Source organism: Euphorbia lathyris, chromosome 6 (assembly GCF_963576675.1).
Source record: "Euphorbia lathyris chromosome 6, ddEupLath1.1, whole genome shotgun sequence".
In the NCBI taxonomy this organism is placed as follows: Eukaryota; Viridiplantae; Streptophyta; class Magnoliopsida; order Malpighiales; family Euphorbiaceae; genus Euphorbia; species Euphorbia lathyris.
Window position 1 is genome coordinate 43,905,065 of NC_088915.1, and position 20,493 is coordinate 43,925,557.

The window sequence follows — 20,493 nt, forward strand, 5'->3', positions numbered from 1 at the left end:
AACAACTACAAACTACTCCTAACTACGGGTGAGACAAATCTATATAGCAAAACTCTACAAAATGATATGGAAGGTGATAAGTTATAAATATGACAAACAATGACTCTCAATATATAAACGGTTAATGATTTACTTTTGCAATGACGACTACGTGTAGTATGACCGACCCGTGAAGTACTTAGACTACGTGGTTCCTAGTCAAGGCGTGTGTAATGTTTGGGACCAGAAATTAGGGCCCGTAAGTTCCGTGGTTTGTCAATTCCTACGGTTTCTAGAGCGTCACTTCCGGTAAGGCAACACCTATATGAATCCCTAAAAATAGCCCGAATGGCGTCGAAAATCGCGTTCTCCTACATAATAATCAATTACGAGTATCAAAACAAGTAGCAAACATCAACACAAATATAGAAAAAGAGATTATGAATCATAGATTATAAATATGGAGAATGTAAATATGAAATACAACCAAGCCTAGTACATAGGAAGAGTACAAGCTAATTAGCAAGTGAAAAGGGAAGAATCCACCCTCGGAACTAGCTAACCGGACTCAAGGCTGTCTCTTAGGACTTGGAGGTGGAGCTTTCGAGCTTGGTGAACGGAGATGGAACGGAACTTTGACGGAATGCCGGAATCAACGAACAAGCTCTCAAGGTGGAAGAGAATTGCTACGTAAATTAAAATCTCAAACTATATAACAAGAACTTAAACTATACTAAGAATTGTATAACAAAGGCTTGGATTCAAAAGTGTCCAAATGAGTGCTAGTCACTCCTATTTATACACATCAAGCTAGGGGTAGATTTGTAATTTCACAAGATACAAGCATGGAGGAACATGATTTTCTGCAGATTTCCCATGATACGCCTCGCGTATGGTGGAGTACGCTCCGCGTATTTACCCATTCCGTCAGAAATCTCCTGCATGTGGACCAAATCCAGATCTTGTTGTCTCAACCACGCCTCGCGTAGACTGGGGTGCGCCTCGCGTGGTTGAGTTTCTGAGATTTTATTGCTTGAATTGGGTCTTTTACGCCACATGTAGCTGAAGCACGCCTCGCGTAAATAAGTCTCTGAGTCTTTTAGGTCGAAGAACTTCCTTACATGCCCCGCGTGTAAGGTAGGACGCCCCGCGTAGGAGCAATTGACTCTGGGCGACCATGCAGTCTGACTTTCAGGATTAGGCTTATCATTTCTAACACATGTCGCACGCCTCGCGTGGAGGTTGATACGCCCCGTGTATTGGTGAGTAGATCCCACGTGGTGCCTGTGGATAAAACAATTATTTCTGACCAAGTGTTCCACGCCCCGCGTGAAGGGTGATACGCCCCGCATATGTCGGTGGATTTTCGCTCCTTGCTCATACCTGAAATACAATTCTCGAGAGCCGAGTTAGCTTGACGTTTTATTTTCTAAATTAATCAAAAATAAGGAAAATTAACCGAAAGTACGAAATTTATTTTTATTTCGTTATTTTATTAAAACACTCTATTTTTGCAATTAAACTTATTTATTTCTCCTAAAATTAAACCGTAAATCACGCTAAAAGATAGGGACGAAACGCCCCTATCAAACCTCCTCGAACTTTAAAGTTTTACTTGTCCTCAAGTAAAAGAAATCGAAAGACAAGGGATTGAGATTATTAAGAAACAAACCGTCGGTTGGTTTTACCAAGTGCGTGATTCCGAAGCTAAAGTTTTATGCAAAGTTTTCGGCAAGTACCTACGCAAACAAATGAGTGACCAAAACTTGTTTGAAACCTCTATGATCAAATTTAATAGGCAATATTAACGGGGGTCGATTATCTTTTGAGAACCCGATAGTACCTCACCAAGGGATTTCACTCTTACGCTCAAATTTTAGTGGGTCGGTGTTTTTGCACTCTCCTTTGCACTTACTCGAAGTCACTTTGAGTTTGCATTTTCATCCGGATTTTTCCTCCTATGTTATGGTCTAGGTAATATTAAAAATGAACCCGGAAGGGGGTTGTAATGTGGGTGGCTTTTTAGTGGCTAATTTTTGGAAACTCGAGTTTAAACACCATTTTGATGATCGCACCGTGCTTTTATTTTGGCCTTAGTGAGTACGTAAAGTATCACTCGAAACTGCTCGGGTGGAGCTTGAGTATGCCTTTTGCTCTTTATTGTGTTTTTCTTTTTCTTTTTGTTTTGAGAACGGCACAAAAACGATTTCGAAAGCTTATGGTGCTTACTTATCAAGGCCTTGGCTTATTTCGGGTGCGATTTGATTTTGTTGGTATTTAACCAAGAGGAAAAAGGGTTAAATGTTAAAAGGGTATTATAAAAAAAAGTCGGTTAATAGGCTTGAGGGGGTTTCCTAGAGTTTAATGAAAACGAGAAAAATAAGTTAAGAAAAGAATTAGACTAAGTGGATTCGTTTTATCATCTATTGCCGTTTTAACCAAAATAAGTGTACTTAACCCGGTATTAGGTGCAAACTCTATGAGTCGAGTGAAGTCAAAGCTCTCGAAAAATTATGAAAGAAATAGAGTTCTCGTACGAACTCTTTTAGGCTCAAAAATATCTCACAAAATTTCGGGTTAAATTGTGTACGTTCAAGTTCTCGTCAAATTTTCAACTATCCCATTTTTATTGCCTTTTTAAATTTCATTATAGAGATAACCTTTGGGTTAGAATTCAATGCTTTTGTTTAGTACGAATCTAGGCTTTGCATAAATTCTATAACTTCAGAATTAAGACTAAAATTTCTTACTTAAACCGATCCTTTGTGTCAACGTCTTTTTATTTAAGAACAAATAACGGAACTTTTAATTAATTTCCGAGGGAGGTAGTGTGTCGGAAAGATTTTAAGAATCAATAAATTAGTTTAATTATTTTGTTGTTTATTTGATTTTTATTTTTGATTTTGTTAGTGCAAAACAAACGGTGAGTGCGGGGTTGCACGACCCTCCGTGTTATTAAAATGATGTCTATTCCAAGAACGTCGCAAAAGAAAAGAAAAACAAAAACAAAAATAAAGATGGAACTGAAAAGGGACCCTTGAAGGTCAGGTCCTACGCGAGGCGTGCCTAGGGGGGCGCCCCACGTAGGAGGTGCGTTTTTAGCCAATTCTGGCCAGAGACTCAGATACGCAGGGCGCAGTAAGAGGGGCGACCCGCGTGTTCCGAATTCTGGGCCAGTTATACGAGTAAAATGGTGGGCTCGCGGGGCGTAAAATGGAGTACGCCCTGCGTGAAGGTTATTAATGGTGCATAAACAGAGAAAAATGAACACGAAAAGAGAAAATAAACAAAACGAAACATAAAGGGAAATCATAAATATATTAAAATAAAAAAAAGTATAATAGAAACACAAAAAGATAACAAAAACAACAAAAGAAACACATAAAACAAAACGAACTAAAATAAACACGAAACGAGAAAACACAAAACAAAGGAAATCATAAAACAAAGAAAGGGAAACTAAGGTTGAGGTCGAGGAGGATTGTCGTGGATGTTGAAATGTGTGAAGAAGGTGTTGGCGAAGGCGTCAAAGCTGGCCCTATCCGCTTGCCTTTGAGCCTCGGTGGCGTCGAAGCGAGCATCAAGGGCGTCGAAGCGCGAGTCGAAGTGGGCCCGATCACGTCATTGGTTGTCCTCTAAAATATCCAACCGGGCGTAGATGGAGTTGAAGTCGTGGTTGGGGGTGGACTAAAGTTGAGGCCCATGTCTGAGTCCTCGTCCTCGTCGTCTTGGGGTTGGGCTGCCCCTGAACTCTCACCCGGGCCGGAGGTAGGGCGCTTGAGTGATTTGAAGGCATTTTTTTCCAAGGGCCGCGGCTCCAAGCTGGGAAGGCGGTCAAGGGCAGCTTCGCCAAGAACGGAGGTGGCGAAGATGGTGATGAGATGGCCCAACCCGATTTTACCACGTTTTCGGGTAGGCATGTGGTGGAGTTGGACGGCCACGAGGTAGGAAAGGTTGTAGGTGAGGCCATTCGCACAACAATAGAGGGCCAAAAGCTCGTGCTTATTGGCCTTGGTGGACTCAGACTTCCCCGAGAAGTAGAAGGAGATGAAGCGGTGGAGAAGTTGGAGGATTAGATCGCGGATGCACGCCGGGCGGAGGTTGGAGACATCGTAATCATCGGACCCGGTGATGGAGGTCCAAAAATCACGAGGGGAGACACCCTCGGGCCAATGTGCTATGCCCTCCCCCGCTTGATGTGTGAAATGGTTGCGGAGCCATTGTGTGTTAGTGGAGAAAGGTTGGTTGTGAAGGCGGAAGTTGAAGAGGGCGGCTCTGGGAACCCCATTGGACTCGAGGGTGGTGTAGAACTCCACGACCAACGAAGAGTAAACGTGGTGGCGTGCCCGATAGTGATCGAGCCAATTTAGAGCGCGGAGGCGATCCTCAAAAGCACCTCCAAAGCCGAAATGATCAAGGGTGCTGCAGTTGATGTATGGAAGTTCCATTATGTGGGCAGCGGAAAGTGTTTGGTAGGATTGGGCTTCTTCTTCGGTGAGAAGATGGAAAGGAGCCCGGTATTGGCGGGTGAGTGGCGGTGTTTCCTCTCGTTCGGGGGGTGGTGGTGATTGGCGTAGTTGGGTACGAGAGGTACAGGCCCGAGTGGACCGTGGTGGGCGCATATCGGCGACATGCTTGCGTCTTGCCATGGTGGTAATGAAGGATGGAGAAAGAGTGTAGGAAGAGTGTTGGAAATTAGAGTGAGTTGTGAGGAAGAAAAAGGAGAAAAAGGAGGAGTATATATAGGGGAGGAGTGGGGAATCCAAGTAAAACTCGGATTCCCAGAGGGATACGCGAGGCGTGAAGAGGCCACGTCACGCGTATCCCACCTCCTGCTCATTATTTGACGCAAAAACGGCACGACACGTGGGGCGTGCGGGGAAGCATGCCTCGCGTATCGCACCTTCTGGTCGTAAATTGGTGGGAGAAAGGCGAAGACGCGGGGTGTAAATGGAGGTACGCCCTGCGTGGAAAGAACAATTTTCGATTTTAAGGAGTTTTTTTGAATTTTTATGGGTTTTAATTGCTTATTTAATGTTTTTATTATTTTAATGAACAATTAAGAGGGTGGTTACAAAAATAATGAAGAGGGAAGTTTTGAATTTGAAAAGGTGAAGGGTGATTGGAGGAAAGAAGAGGTGGAGTGGAGAAGTGGGAAAGATTTTTGGGGAAGAGGAGAGAGTGATGGGAAAGGTGTGAGAGGGAAAGGCTGCCATGGGGAGTTGCAATTCACAACTCCCCTAGGATACGCGGGGCGTGCCCTATGGGGCGCCCCGCGTGTCCCAACACGTGGCTTTATTTAACGGAAGTCCCAAGGGTTGAGGGTACGCGGGGCGTGGTAGGGTAGACGCCCCGCGTAGCATGTCGTTTATTACAATAATGGGGACAGATACGCAGGTACGCGGGGCGTACTGGTGTGCACGCTCCGCGTGGCCTTTTTTTTTTTGGATTAAAGATGGGATTTGTTTTTCTTTTGATTTATGAGAAATAAAAACAAAAATAAAGATAACTAAAAGGAGAAAACTAAAAATAACATAAAAGAGAGAAACGTAAAAATAAATAAAAATAAAAATAAATAAAAATAAGTTGAAAAACGGTTATGATACATATAAACAAGAGGTTCGAGAAATTCAAACTGATGCTACGTTTAGAGTCGAAGTAGCTCGACTTTCTCATGCGGCGGCTTACTGCAGGCTGTCCGAATTGGAACTTGACGGGTCCGAACTTTTATTATTTAGGAGAGTTATTGCCTGTCCGGACTCTCTATTTTTGCCCCGAGGGTTTTGCTCGGGCTACTTGGCGGCTAAGGTCCCTGCAAAACACCTCACTATCGGCCAGACGGGTTAAGATATCCTTTAACAAGGACGTTACTGACTGGCCATGCACATTATCGGGAGGCGGAGTGTTCCGATTACCGGGCATGGTTTGTGATTGCCCTAGCCAATTTTCCCGATATTCTTGATCAAAGTCGGATGGGGGCCTCAACACATTATTATTATTGCCATACGACAAGTTAGGGTGTTGGTACCGAGGCCTCCATCCGCTGTTATTATTATTGTGGTGGTGTGAGTAGGAGTTCGGGTTAGGATTATACCTTTGATTGCCATTGCCTCCTATATAACTTACATTTTTGGTGTCGCTGACGAAAGGGCTGCCGGCTTGGCAATTAAGTCCGTCATGATCTCCACCACAATGATTGCACATCAGGACCTGTGCAACTTTGTTAAGGCTCAACTGGGTTATCAAAGCGTCAAGTTTTTTATTCATTTCCGCCATGGAACTTTTCGGAGCCTCTTTCTCCACGGCAAATGTTTGATGTCGCGAAGGTCTGGCAAGCCGATCTTCTTGCCACTGTACTCTTTTTCTTGCGAGCTCGTGGATGAGCTCATATGCTTCAATGGCCGACTTCCTAAACAGGTCCCCACCTGCTGCGGAATCCACGGTGGCACGATTAGTAGGTGTTAATCCGTGATAAAAAGTGCTTACCAAATCGTGCTTGGGGATATCGTGGTGCGGGAAGCTTCGAAGCAACTTTCGGAATCTTGCCCAAGCCGCATGAAGGGCTTCGTGTTCGAGCTGCCGAAAGGTAGTGATGTCGTTCCTGAACTTAACCGTCTTGGAGGGCAGGAAGTAGTAAGAAAGGAACTCCTTCTCAAGTTCCACCCATGATGTAATCGAACCCGCCTCCAACGAATGCAACCACTCCAACGCTTGTCCTGTCAAAGAGAAAGGAAACAACTTTAGTCGGACGGCCTCAACCGGAACACCGTTTTGCCGAGAAGTTTCGGCACACATAAGAAATTTATCGAGGTGTTCGTTAGGGTTTTCATGGGGTTCCCCTCCGAATTGACCAAGTTGTTGGATGAGTTGGATCATGCTAGTCTTGATTTCATATATGTTAGCCGGGATGGTGGGGGCAACGATTCCGTTGCGGTTTTGAGGACGGTGCGGAGCAAGAATCTCCATCATCGAGCACATGTCATTGCCTCCACCATTGCGGTTGTTGTTCATGGGTTGCACCGGCGGCCTTTGGTTGACCTCGGGCTGGTTAGCTTCATTGTTGAGGTTTGCCATTTTCTCTCTCCGAATCCTACAAAGAGTACGTTCAATTTCAAGATCAATAGGAATGAGAGTATCACTCCGGGATCGGGTGTGCATAAAATAAATAAATGAAATAATTATAAACAATAAAGAATGTTGTTAGTAAAAAGTATATATAAACAATTTATAAAAAAATAATGCTTAGACTAACAATAAAACGTTTTTGTCTAATATTGCAAGAAATTATAAATCCCCGGTAACGGCGCCAAAAACTTGATGGGGCGTAAGTACGGTAGAGCTTCTGCGACGATGAAATGTATATTATGATAAGTGCGTTATGACTATGGATGTGATCTTCCTAAATGCTCTATCTCTACTAGACGCCACTACTTAGGGGCAAGTGTACCCCGTCGTATCAATTAATAATCCGGTTAAGACCGGGTATCGAATCCACGAGATTTATAACTACAAGTATTAAACGACTTGGTTTTATATGTTATCTAAGCGGTGAATACTTTGAGTTGATTCGGGGAACAACTACAAACTACTCCTAACTACAGGTGAGACAAATCTATATAGCAAAACTCTACGAAATGATATGGAAGGCGATAAGTTATCAATATGACAAACAATGACTCTCAATATATAAACGGTTAATGATTTACTCTTGCAATGACGACTACGTGTAGTGTGACCGATCCGTGAAGTACTTAGACTACGTGGTTCCTAGTCAAGGCGTGTCTAATGCTTGGGACCAGAAATTAGGGCCCGTAAGTTCTGTGGTTTGTCAATTCCTACGGTTTCTGGAGCGTCACTTTCGGTAAGGCAACACCTATATGAATCCCTAAAAATAGCCCGAATGGCATCGGAAATCGCGTTCTCCTACACAATAATCAATTACGAGTATCAAAACAAGTAGCAAACATCAACACAAATATAGAAAAAGAGATGATGAATCATAGATAATAAATATGGAGAATGTAAATATGAAATACAACCAAGCCTAGTACATAGGAAGAGTACAAGCTAATTAGCAAGTGAAAAGGGAAGAATCCACCCTCGGAACTAGCTAACCGGACTCAAGGCCGTCTCTTAGGACTTGGAGGTGGAGCTTTTGAGCTTGGTGAACGGAGATGGAACGGAACTTTGACGGAATGCCGGAATCAACGAACAAGCTCTCAAGGTGGAAGAGAATTGCTATGTAAATTAAAATCTCAAACTATATAACAAGAACTTAAACTATACTAAGAATTGTATAACAAAGGCTTGGATTCAAAAGTGTCTAAATGAGTGCTAGTCACTCCTATTTATACACATCAAGCTAGGGGTAGATTTGTAATTTCACAAGATACAAGCATGGAGGAACATGATTTTCTGCAGATTTCCCATGATACGCCTCGCGTATGGTGGAGTACGCCCCACGTATTTGCCCATTCCGTCAGAAATCTCCTGCATGTGGACCAAATCCAGATCTTGTTGTGTCAACCACGCCTCGTGTAGACTGGGGTGCGCCTCGCGTGGTTGAGTTTCTGAGATTTTATTGCTTGAATTGGGTCTTTTACGCCACGCGTAGCTGAAGCACGCCTCGCGTAAATAAGTCTCTGAGTCTTTTAGGTCGAAGAACTTCCTTACACGCCCCACGTGTAAGGTAGGACGCCCCGCGTAGGAGCAGTTGACTCTGGGAGACCATGCAGTCTGACTTTCAGGATTAGGCTTATCATTTCTGACATATGTCGCACGCCTCGTGTGGAGGTTGATACGCCCCGCGTATTGGTGAGTAGATCCCTCGTGGTGCCTGTGGATAGAACAATTATTTCTGACCAAGTGTTCCACGCCCCGCGTGAAGGGTGATACGCCCCGCGTATGTAGGTGGATTTTCGCTCCTTGCTCGTACCTGAAATACAATTCTCGAGAGCTGAGTTAGCTTGACGTTTTATTTTCTAAATTAATCAAAAATAAGGAAAATTAACCGAAAGTACGGAATTTATTTTTATTTCGTATTTTATTAAAACACTCTATTTTTGCAATTAAACTTATTTATTTCTCCTAAAATTAAACCGTAAATCACGCTAAAAGATAGGGACGAAACGCCCCTATCACCTTTGTTCGATCACTCGCTCCCAAAGTTTCATAGTGTGACTCATTAATTTGATTCCTCGATAGTTGGCACAATCTTGGACATCGCCTTTGTTCTTATACAAAGGGATTAAGATACTTTTCCTCCATTCTGATGGCATCTTATTGTTTCTCCAAATTTTGTTGAAGAACGTCGTCAACCATTCGATTCCTCTTTCTCCCAAACATCTCCAAATCTCAATAGGGATGCCATCAGGTCCTACTGCTTTCTTCAACTTCATCTTACTTAATGCCATTTTGACTTCACCTTTTTGAATTCTCCGCAGGCATTCATGATTTATCATATCATGATGGATACTTATATCTCCCACATCTTGTCTGCGATCTCCATTAAATAAGTCATCAAAATAGGACCTCCATCGTTCCTTGATATCCTTATCTCCAACTAGGATTTGCTGGTCCACATCCTTCACACATTTAACTTTTTCGCGATCTCTCATCTTCCTATCTCTCATCCGAGCAATTCTATATATGTCTCTTTCCCCTTCTTTCGTACCCAATCTGGTATACAGATCCCGATTCACCTTTGCTCTAGCATCTCGTATGACCTTCTTTACTTCCCTTTTAGCCTCTTTGTATTTTTTGTAGTTCTCGTCACTCCTACATTTTACCAATATTTTATAGGATTCTCGCTTACTCTTTACTGCTTGTCGTACTTCTTCTGTCCACCAAGATGTGTCCTTACCCGGTGGAATTCTATCTTTAGATTCCCCTAGAACTTCCTTCGCTACTTCCCTTATAATATGCTCCATCTTAGTCCATATCGAATCTATATCTAAAAATATATATAATAATAACAATAATAAATAAAAATATATATATATTTGATAACATCGAGATATTATCCATGGGATCAAAGAGGATATTTACCAAAACAACAGCGTATTGGGGTGCCCAGGGAAGTAATGGCGTATCAAGCAAGTCATCCAAATGGTGGATCACCTAGATTCCTCCACACGTTATCCGTAGTCAAACCTATGTGAGACCCACCATCATGCCTCGATCCGCCCGCCAAACGGTAGAGCCGATTCCCAATAAAGGCAATTAATGGAACGTTAATGAGCTAACGGCCACACTTAAAGGAGATCCGTAACCGCCATTAATGAGGCATTAATGGAGACTTTCTGGTTACTGGAAGTGACGATCACATGACTATAAATAGCTTGCACCATAAGCTACTGAGGTACACATTCACATTCTCACTCTAGACCCTTCTCTTGTCAATACAGTTTATTCTTATTCATATACTGACTTTGGCATCAGAGCTTCCCCCCGTCGAACCCAACGACGCCCCCCACAGGGAAGGAATCCGATCAGAAGTTCTTCGCCAGTTACCAATTGGTGCGGTGAACGTGGAGCTCCTAATCAGAAAAGGACTTAGTTCACAATCTAAGTATGGCAACTGGAGGGTCTAACCCCTCAACAGGAACTACAATACCGCCCGTACCACCGTCAACTAACCCCACCACAGACACTGGTCGCGTCAATCCCGATGAGCCAATTATTCATGATGAAGGGAACATGTCACCAGAAACCCTTTTGGATATTTGCACAAGTACCGTAGGTAGAGAACATGGACTTATTATGGAAGGTCGATTAAGAGCTTTCCTGACGAATCGAGATGTAGGTGGAGCAACGACAGGAACTGCTTTCTCGCTCAATCGCCGTTCGCCGCCAAGACCGACCCTATCACAGTGGCCAAGTGCCTACGTGGGACCTAATGCTCGCCGTGACTTGTCATTTTTTCTCTCTCAACCCGTAGATTCGACAATTGTCAACCTGGGGCTCGACGACAACCCGCCATTAAATCGAGCACTATTTCATGATCTACCAAAGGGAAGTCAAAGAAATGATCAATCTCCCCGGAGAAACACAACAAATCCCGAGAATACTATGGGCGGACCTCGGGCTCCGCCAGCATAAGCGGATTGGGGACAGAATAACACAGCAACGGATCTACCGGAAGGCAGACGTGATGGTCACAGACGTAAAAAACGGACCCGATCACATAAGGAGAGACGGTCTAGATCTCGTTCTCATCGCAGACGCAAGACCAGGTCCCCCCGGCGTGGAAGGTCACCTCCACCCCCCGAGCAAAGAGGAGACGAACACCGAGCTGGATCACCTCGCCAGGTTATACAACATCCGCCGCCAGATGGGGCCAATAGGGGACGATCTCCATCAAGAGGACGATCTCCACCAAGAGGGCGTGGCGACGGAGGAAGAAGGTCACCATCAGACCCTTCATCAGAATCTAGTTCCTCATCCTCGCAGCGAAGCAGATCCAACAGTAGAAGGCGCCCTAGAAGGGGTCAAGGTTCTATGGAGGATCAGATAAGAGAGGAGGTACGTAGACAGAACGAAGAGAATGCCAGTCGTAATCCGTTCGCCAATCGAGAATCGCCCTTCGCCGCGTGGATTGAAGCCGAGGAAACGGATAAGCATTTTAAGATTCCAAATATACCAGCCTATTCTGGCGAGGATAATCCCGAAGCCCATGCAAGGAAGTATCGCATGTTGCTCGAACTTAATCGTGCAAGCGAAGCAGTGCAATGCCGAATGTTCATCACCACACTAAAAGGTCCAGCCTACGACTGGTTCCAATCTCTTTGCCCAGGATCGATAAATAGTTGGGATCAGTTGAGTAGGGAATTCTGTTCAAAATTCGTAGGAAGCATCCCTCCAGTGGTTAAATCCCGAAAACTCTTCGAGTTAAAGCAAAAAGAAAATGAACATCTCCGAGAGTATGTCGACAAGTTCAACAAGTTGTGTATCCGCATTGTTGATGTGGATCTCTCCATGGCAGTGGAAGCACTTGTAAAAAACACAACATGCAAGAGCTTGCAGGAGGATCTGATCAGAAACAAACCGAAGGATATGGCAGAGCTGATAGACAGGTGCAAAGACTTCATGGAAGTCGATGACATTCGAAGAGAGTCGGCATCTCCACCAAAGAGAGGAAATGGCGAATCTCGGAGACGGGATAAGGAAAAAGAGAGGCTCCCTGACTCATCCTCCCGGAACAAGCGAAGAGGCTCTAGGAACAAACCGACATATACGCCATCGTTCACGCCATTGAACGCCTCCAAAAGCGAAGTGCTAATGTGGATAGAGAACAGCCAGCATAAGCGGAGCATTTCATGAAGGAAAATAGGCTAACGTATAGCAGCGGAAATATAAAAATTTTAACCTATTTCCATTAACCCAAGATCCGTTAATCGTTATTTCATATAAAGAGGGATAAAAGAAATACCTTTTAGAAGTTCTATCTACCGTTGCAAACGAAGTGCCCACAACTTTTACTTTGAGTTCCCGAGCACAAAACAAAACAAATGAAGATCAAGTTAGAATCAACCGTATGTAACAACCAAAGTAGATTGTCTCTAATTAATCAACACAAGATCAAGGATAAAGAGAAAAGAGATGAAATCAATTGAACGGAAGGAAGCGGTGGATAATCTCGTCCTTTAGTGTGTGGGTCGAAATTTCTCTCTCCCGGTTTGCTTGTTAATTTTGAAAATTGCATATAAGGGGGTATTTATATCCTCTTGTATCTAAACCCTAGTTAGATAGAATTAGGTTACTGAATAAGAATTTAATTCGGAATATAATTCTTATTTATTATCTATAATTATATCTTAAATATAAAGATAATATTAGTAACCTTATAGGATAATAATAGGAGTACTATAATCTAATAAAAACTCCTAACTTATTTATCATTTAATTAATTTAATTCATAATCCTAATCTAATTAGAATTGATAAAATCAAATTAATTATTTATGTATTTTATATACATAAAATCGCCCCCCTTATTAACTGGGCCTTATTGGGCTTAGTTGGGCTTCCATCCATTAATTAACATCTGTTTCTCTTTTGGGTTCCAAGTCTTATGTGTGACCCATTAGGTTCTTATTGCTTCTAGCCGTATGCAACTATTAAATTAATTTTCGCAGAATTATATTTAATCTTTGCATAACAGAATGAGTAGGCAAAATGTGATTGGCAAATCCGAAACATTCCCCCAGAGCTATAAGAAGACAGGTTGATTCTGTCGTTGACCTTTCCGTATTAGTTACAGTATAATTCGATCCTTTATCAACTACATCCTTGAACTGAATCTTATGACTATGGATAATGTCAAGTCACATATAGCGAGACATTCATTTTACTTGTACAGGCCGAGTCAACTCCAATTAGATAGATTAAGAGAAATCTGTATTTCAATCTTAAGCTATCACCTTGCAAGGATTTAGAGTCAAGTCTTCCACAAGCGATCCATGGACATATCTCCCATTTATCCGGAGTGATAAATGCTCAATCCAATGTATAACTATCTTGCAATTACTTCCTGTGATACCCAACGTCTGTCGTTCACACCCCAGAGTCATCTCTGTTAAGGATCGTGGTACAACATGATCAAAGCATCACATTCCGTAATCCAGAATTACTAATTAACATTCCTTTGAGTCTGAGGATTACTTATACCTATTAATACCAATGAGATAAACAGGTGACAAGGATGAATCTACCCATCCTGTTATCTCAAGTCGGGTCCCCAATCCTAATGAACTCCTTTTCATTGGATCCACATAACTGTCCAGATATCTGTATATATGAAGCTTGTGAGATCAGCTTTCTGTCGCGACAGAAGACATTGTTACATGCAAGTCTCAGCAGTGATATGCCAATCCTAAACATATTACTTGACTTGGGGTGGTTTTAAGTTTATTAGTTTATTATAAAGTTTCGTCTCACTTCATGCTTGTATGAACACTTTATAATCACTTTAAACAAACTTACGGATTTCCTTTTATTAGACTTTATTTAGTTCTTAAAAGGGATTGCCTTTATATATTTATGAAACCATATCTCATTAAAACAAATGATATAAAGAACACTTCATTTACATTAAGTTTGTATCCTAGAACAATTGTCTATAGGACACTAAAACCCCAACATTTCATACCCTGAACCAAAAGGGGGGGAGTACACCAACTCGGGGAAAAACCCCAAGAATTATTGCAAATACCATAGGAGGAACGGCCACGGTACAGATGCATGCTGGGAGCTGGCTAGAGAAATCGAGAGGCTTATCGAGAGAGGAGAGCTGGACAGGTTCGTCCAGAACGATAGAAAAGGAGATGGTGATAAACCCAGAGACGAGCCAAAGAAAAAGGCTAAGGGGGTCATTAATGTTATTGCTGGCGGACTAGGATATCAGCTCGCGGTTAAGAAAGCAAAAACCATTGCTCAAGATAGAGCATCACTCAACCGTCCCTTTGCGGACGCTGGTCCGGCTATCTCCCCACATGCAAACGCTCTCGTCATTACTATGATTGTGGAAGGATGGGAAATGAAGAGAGTGATGATAGACACTGGTAGTTCTTGTAATGTCATCACTAGGGGTGCATTCGCCAAACTCAAGGTTGACCCTATTCAAATCGAGACCACCATCGTAGATATTCTGGGAGTGACGGGGCACACAATCCAGACAAACGACCAAGTAACACTGGAATGCGAGTTAGCAGATGAAGATCAGGTGTGGATGGGAGATCTGGAGTTCTCCATCATGGACAGTCCATTGGCATACAACATCATCTTAGGGCGGCCTTTCATCTCAGAAGTGGCGGCTCTCATATCGATTCGCCATTTGACGATGTACATCCCTACTACCAAAGGAGATGTGATGATCAAAGGGAACCAGAAGGTTTCTCAGGAGACATATTCTACATCCTTGTCGATTCGCCCCTAGTCCAAAGAGGATGAAGATGATGAACTTGTCAGAACGGCCCTGGGAGATACAGAAATGTTCCTCATTTCATATGGTAAGCAGGTACGAATTGCCAAGGGACTAAAAGTTGAGGTTACGGAGGATGTTACGAAGGTTCTCCTTGAGTCAGAAGATGTGTTTGCTTGGAAAGATGAGATCCTCACAGGGGTCAGTCCAGACGTGATCACTCACAAACTCAATATCGCCGAAGATGCGATCCCAGTGGCTCAGAAGAGGAGGAATCATGGCCCAGAGAGGCAGAAAGTAATAGAAGAAGAGATATCTAAACTAAAGAAGGCGGACGCCATTGAGGAAGTCATTTACACCCAGTGGCTGGCGAATGTGGTCCTGGTTAAAAAGGCAGGCGGATCGTACCGCATGTGTATTGATTTCACGGACCTTAACAAGGCTTGTCCCAAAGACAACTACACTCTGCCTTGCATCGAAATCCTCGTCGACGGAACCGCAGGACATGCAGTATATTCCTTCACGGATGTAAAGTCGAGTTATCACCAGATCCTCATGGAGCCATCAGACAGGATCAAGACCTCTTTCGTAACTCACCAGGCGACTTATTGCTTCAAAGTCATGCCCTTTGGGCTTAAGAACGCTGGAGCTACCTACCAGCGGATGATGAACAAGATATTCGAAGGAAGAAAATGTGACAACTTCTCAGTCTATGTGGATGACATGATCATCAAAAGCACCTCCATGGAGAAGCATGCGGAGGACGTAAAGGAAGTCCTCGGAGTCCTTCATCACCACAACATCAAGCTAAATCCTGAGAAGTGTACTTTTGGGGAAACTTATGGAAAATTCCTGGGATACATGATCAGCTAGAAGGGAGTAGGTCCCAATCCAGATAAAATCAAGGCGGTGCTGGACATGAAGGTGCCATAAAATGTCAGAGAAGTGAAACGCCTTAATGGGTAGATCGTAGCACTTGGTCGATTCATCTCATGTTCTGCTCGTAGATGCCAACCTTTTTATGAAGTAATCAAAAAGCAGAAAGGCTTCGAGTGGAATGAAGATTGCAAGCAAGCCGTCGAAGGAATCAAGCACTTCCTATCAGAACCGCCTCTAATGAGCAGACCTTTGGAAAGTGAGAACCTGTACATGTATGTTTATGTTACTAACAAAGCGGTTTGCACAGTCATGATAAGGGAATAAGATGGCCAACAATATCCAATCTATTATGTAAGCAAAGTCTTAAAAGATGCTGAAACCCGGTATTCAAGATTAGACAAGATGGCCTTGGCAGTGGTCACCACTTCAATCCGCCTGAGACCTTATTTTCAGGCACACACGGTCATCATTCGTACCAACATACTTATGAGAAAGGTATTACAAAAGCCGGAAACTTCAAGGAGGCTAATGGAGTGGGAAATCCGCCTGGGCGAGTTTGATGTCCGTTACGAAGGCAGATCCGCCTTGAAGAGCCAAGTCTTGGTAGACTTTGTTAACAAATTCACCGAAGAGGGCATAAACCTTCCCAAGCCAAAAGTGGAAGAATGGACGATGTACACAGATGGTGCCTCTTCGGTAGAAGGCGCAAGAATCAGCGTAGTAACCAAGGGACCTCACTACATCAAGTTACATTATACTGCGAAGTTAGAGTTCCCTGCAACCAATAACGCCGTAGAATATGAAGCCTTGATATTGGGACTACGCCTGTTGAAGGAGATAACGCCAGAACGAGTTGTGATCTATAGCGATTCTAAACTGATGGTCAATCAGGTGATCAAGAACTTTGATGTAAAAGATGAAACTCTGGTCAAGTATGTAAAGGAGGCCAAAAAGCTATTGAACCATTTAGAGACCAAAGAAACCAAGTGGGAGCTAGTTCACGTATTACGAGGATCAAACACAGAAGCGGATCACTTGGCTAAACTAGCTTCGAGTAAGGATCAGTGGGCGGACCTTCAATGCCCATTCGAGATTAGAGACAGGTCGGCATTCGCCCCAGAAGTTGTAGCACTTCTTTCACCTGCCGTAGAGGATTGGAGATCACCGATCCAGCAGTATCTCTACACTGGGACTTTGCCTCAAGAAAAAGAAGAGGCTAAACGGACGGTGAGAAAGCCCGCATACTTTTCCATAATAAATGACCAGCTGTACAGGAAATCTTTTGGTCACCCCTAGTTGAAGTGCGTTACGACAGAAGAGGGACAACAGATCCTCAAAGAATTGCATGAAGGCACTTGCGGCGCTCACGGAGCATCCGCCTCCATCTTGAAAAAGTCTAGATTGGCGGGATTTTATTGGCCCACAGCGGAACTCGATGCTCAAAAGCTAGTAGAGTCCTATCACAATTGCCAGGTTCATGCAAATGAATCTCACACGGCTAAGCACCTGCAAAAGCCCATTATCGAAGGACGACCCTTCGCCATCTGGGGGATCGACATCGTTGGCCCATTTCCTCCTACCAAGAGACAAAGGAAATATGTTGTAGTAGCCGTGGACCACTTTACGAAGTGGGTGGAGGCCGAAGCTGTCTCTTCCATAAACGCAGAGCGGATGGTCGAGTTTGTCAGAGACAACATAGTCGGAAGATTCGGGGTTCCCGACACGATTATTACTGATAACGGGACACAGTTCAACTGCGGAGAGTTCAGGACATTCTACGAAAGCCAAGGCATTCAAAACAGGTTCGCCTCTGTTTACTACCCCCAATCCAACGGAATAACCAAGGTAACAAATCGAATGATTGTCAAGGGCATAAAAAGAGACTGGGTGAGCATAACAAAAAGTGGGCGGATCACCTCATGAATGTCCTATGGGCATACAGAACCACTCCTCGAACTACAACTGGCGAATCATCGTTCGCCCTCACCTATGGCATAAAAGCTGTGATCCCCATTGAGATCCAGGTCCCTAGTGATAGAGTTTTGTTCTACTGTGAAGACGGGAATGACCAAAGGTTAAGGGAAAGTCTTGACCAATTGGAAACAAGAAGGGAGAGGGCGTATGTACGAATGGCCGCCTACAAGCAGAGGATCGCAGCCTATCACGACAAAGATGCCAGACTTGTGGACTTAAACCCAAGAGATCTAGTACTCCGAAAGGCGGACAAAATTCAATCCTTGGAAGGCAAAGGAAAGTTGGGGATCACCTGGACGGGGCCGTATAAAATTGTCACCAAAATTGGACCTGCCACTTTCAAGATCCAAGATATGGAGGGAAATACATTGCCACGGACGTGGAATATTCAGAACCTCCGCAAATATTTCGCCAGAGAGTAAAATGTAACCGAGGTCTTGAGTACTCTTTTTCCTTTAGTAAGTTTTTATCCCATGTGGTTTTTCCTATTAAAGGTTGTTGGGGTTTAGTGTCCTATAGACAATTGTTCTAGGATATAAACTTAATGTAAATGAAGTGTTCTTTACATCATTTGTTTTAAATAGATATGGTTTCATAAACTATATAAAGGCAACATCTTTTAAGAACTAAATAAGTCTAATAAAAGGAAATCCCTAAGTTTGTTTAAAGTGATTATAAAGTGTTCATACAAGTATGAAGTGAGACGAAACTTTATAATAAACTAATAAACTTAAAACCACCCCAAGTCAAGTAATATGTTTAGAAATAGGATTGACATACCACTGTTGAGACTTGCATGTAACAATGTCTTTTGTCGAGACAGAGATCTGATCTCACAAGCTTCAGATATGCAGATATCTGGACAGTTACATGCATCCAATGAAAGGGAGTTCATTAGGATTGGGGACCCGACTTAAGATAACAGGATGGGTAGATTTATCCTTGTCACCTGTTCATCTCATTGGTATTAATAGGTATAAGTAATCCTCAGACTCAAAGGAATGTTAATTAGTGATTCTGGATTATGGAATGTGATGCTTTGATCCTGTTGTAACACGAACCATAACAGAGATGACTCTGGGGTGTGAACGGCAGACGTTGGGTATCACAGGAAGTAATTGCAGGATAGTTATACATTGGATTGAGCATTTGTCACTCCTGATAAATGGGAGATACGTCCAAGGATCGCTTGTGGAAGACTTGACTCTAAATCCTTGCAAGGTGATAGCTTAAGACTTGAAATGCAGATTTCACTTAACCTATCTAATTGGAGTTAACTCGGCCTGTACAAGTAAAACGAACGTCTCGCTATATGTGACTTGACATTATCCATAGTCATAAGATTCAGTTCAAGGATGTAGTTGACAAAGGATCGTATTATGCTGTAACTAATACGGAAAGGTCAACGACAGAATCAACCTGTCTTCTTATAGCTCTGGGGGAATGTTTCGGATTTGCTAATCACATTTCGCGTACTCATTCCGTTATGCAAAGATTAAATGTAATTCTGAGAAAATTAATTTAATGGTTGCATACGGTTAGAAGTAATAAGAACCTATTGGGTCACACATAAGACTTGGAGCCCAAAAGAGAAACAGATGTTAATTAATTGATGGAAGCCCAACTGAGTCCACTAAGGCCCAGTAAATAGGGGGGCAATTTTATGTATGACAAATACATAAATAATTAATTAGATTATGATTGTGAATTAAGTTAATTAAAGGATAAATAAGTTAGGAGGTTTAATGAGATTAAATTGGTCCTATTATTATCCTATAAGGTTATTATTATTATCTTTATATTTAGATATAATTACAGATAATAAATAAGAATTTGATTCTGAATTAAATTCCTATTCAGTAACCTAATTCTATCTAACTAGGGTTTAGATACAAGAGAGTTTATATACCCCCTTACATGCAAATTTCGGCCAAGACATTGTCTACCGAAGAGAGAGAATTTCGACCCCCCTGTTGAGGACGAGATCATTCACCGCTTCCTTCCGTTTCAATTGATTATTAATCTCTTTCTCTATTCCTTGATCTTGTGTTGATTAATTAGAGCAATCTATTCTTGATTGCTTTCATACGGTTGAATTCTAACTTGGTTTTGAATTGTGTTTTTGTCTTGTGCTCGGGAACTCGAAGTAAGAGTTGTTGGCACTTCGATTGCAACGGTAGATAGAACATCAAAAGGTATTTCCTTCTATCCCTCTTTATATGAAATAACGATTAACGGATCTTGGGTTAATGGAAAAAGGTTAAAATTTTTATATTTTCGGTGCCAAACGTTTGACTATTTTACCATCAGTGGTATCAGAGACTGCGTTAAATCCGTTATTTCATATCTGAAAATTAAAAGGTTTTTCAATCAGATTGAATAAATATTTATAGTTAGGTTAATTAACGAAACCGTTTTGATTAATTAATTCTAAAGATAAATAAGTTTTAATTAATTGTTAATTAAAATAGATTATGCATATGTTCCTAATTATTTTGGTTGATAATCATTATAACAAAAACTATTAGTTTTATAGTTAGATTGATAAAAGTTAGTTTTATTAATCCTAAAGATAAAACAGAAAATCTTTGAAAGGTTTTCCTGTTTTCTGAAAATCGTTTTAAAACCGTTTTAATACTGATATATATATATATATATATTTATTTATATTTAAAAAAACGGAACAGTAGTCCGGGTTGCGCCGCGAGGCAGCAACCCGAACTATTGTTCACGGTTGCTGCC